Source organism: Balaenoptera acutorostrata, chromosome 20, assembly GCF_949987535.1.
Source record: "Balaenoptera acutorostrata chromosome 20, mBalAcu1.1, whole genome shotgun sequence".
In the NCBI taxonomy this organism is placed as follows: domain Eukaryota; kingdom Metazoa; phylum Chordata; class Mammalia; order Artiodactyla; family Balaenopteridae; genus Balaenoptera; species Balaenoptera acutorostrata.
Window position 1 is genome coordinate 51232401 of NC_080083.1, and position 1958 is coordinate 51234358.

At 43.9% G+C, this 1958-nt stretch overlaps 1 non-coding gene across 1 annotated transcript; it reads left to right on the top strand.

The window, feature by feature from the left end:
- Window positions 1-1539: 1539 nt before the first annotated feature.
- TRNAM-CAU (transfer RNA methionine (anticodon CAU)) lies at window positions 1540-1611 on the top strand. The gene has a single exon. It is a non-coding gene; the product is annotated as a tRNA-Met (tRNA).
- Window positions 1612-1958: the final 347 nt, after the last annotated feature.

Genomic DNA, 1958 nt, shown 5'->3' on the forward strand with positions numbered 1-1958 from the left:
GGGAGAAGGCCTGGGTATTCCTCAGTTCTTCCCTGACTAGCTGAAGGTCCACAACCTGCTAGGGAAGAAGGCCACAGCTCCTGTTCTCACTGGGTCCAGGAACTCCAGCTTCCAGGCCTTGGGATTCTGATGGCTCAGCGCTGTGGCCAGTGTGGGACTGCACACCGTGCCTGTGGCTTCATTTAACCCTGCTTGTAGAAATAGTTCCATGCACCCCAGTGTTCATTGCAGCAGTGTTTACAATAGCCAAGAAATGGAAGCAACCTAAATGTCCATCAACAGATGAATGGGTAAAGAAGATGTGGTACATATATACAATGGAATATTGCTCAGCCATTAAAAAGAATGAAATAATCTCATTTGCAGCAACATGGATGGACCTAGAGATTGTCACACTGAGTGAAGTAAGTCAGACAGATAAAGACAAATATTGCAGAAGCTAAGAAAAATGATACAAATGAACTTATTTATAAAACAGAAACAGACTTAGAGAATGAACTGATGGTTACCAGTGGGGAAGGGTGGTGGGGAGGGATAGTTAGGAAGTTGGGGACTGACATGTACACACTGCTATGTTTAAAACGGATAACCAACAAGGACCTACCGTATAGCACAGGGAACTCTGCTCAATATTATGTAACAACCTAAATAGGAAAAGAATTTGAAAAAATAATAGATACATGTATAACTGAATCACTTTGCTGTACACCTGAAACTATCACAACATTGTTATTCAACTATACTCCAATATAAAATAAAAAGTTAAAAAAAAAAGAGAAATAGTTCCATGTCCTTTGACTGTCCTGGTGTTCATAGTCTGGCCATAGAACTCCAGCAGTTTCAGTCTCTGTGTTTATTTTTCCTGATGATTCTGTTGGCTTGAGAGAGGAGACACCCTACTATCTGCAACAGCAAGTTCCATGGACACTTTTTACATGACAAGATTCAGCACAAATTCAGCGATTTTTTTCCCCCAAAGGATTTATATCCAGAATGTTCTTGGGGGAATAGTTTCTACCTCTTTGAAATGCAAAGTTATTTTTAATTTTTTCTTCAAATTATAAAGCTGAACAGCAAGATTTCATAACACTTTAATTTTAAGCAGTTTTGTATGGATAAAACAGCTTCCTTGGCCATGGGGAAGAAGTAGGTCAAGAGAAGAAGCCGAATTAAAAGGATAGTTTATTGATAATTGGGACAAATTAGGAGTCTTTTTCAAATGATGGGGAGAAACGTTGCTTTTGTTCTTTTCCGAAATCCAACCAGCATCGCTGCAATACAGAACCTGCCACCATCGTCCAAAGACACTCTGGGCTGAAGGTTGTGTTTCTTGACTTTTTTTAAACAGCAGAAAAGGACGTGAATTCAGAGATTTCTCTGGGTAAGAAGTTGAGGGAGGGAGAGCAAACATCCACTTTATTCTTAAAAGGGCACTTGCAGGAGACGCCCTCCCCCCACCCCTTTTCTTTTGTCTTCTGGGCTGTACCCCAGGGAGGCTGTAGGGCTTGTTACAGACAGGCTCAGAGGGAAGGACATTACAGCAGAGTGGCGCAGCGGGAGCGTGCTGGGCCCATAACCCAGAGGTCGATGGATCGAAACCATCCTCTGCTATGAGCTTACATTTTGCCTGCTAGATCTGGCTTTTGGGTCCCCAGCTGTGGGGCAAGGTCGGCCTGTGGACCCTGGTGTCCAGGGGTGGCAACTAGTTCTATGATGTAACGGTTAGCACTCTGGACTCTGAGTCCAGGGATCTGAGTCGAAATCTCAGTGGGACCTGTGGACCCCTTTTGTCCCTTCCCAGGGGCACTTAGGCCAAGGGTGGCCAGCAAAGGGACACAGTGGCATATGGTTCTAAGGCGTAATGGTTAGCTCTCTGGACTTTGAATCCAGAGATCCAAGTTCAAATCTCGGTAGAACCTGCTTTGCCTGTGACCATTTTGTCTCCCTCTCTTGTGTCC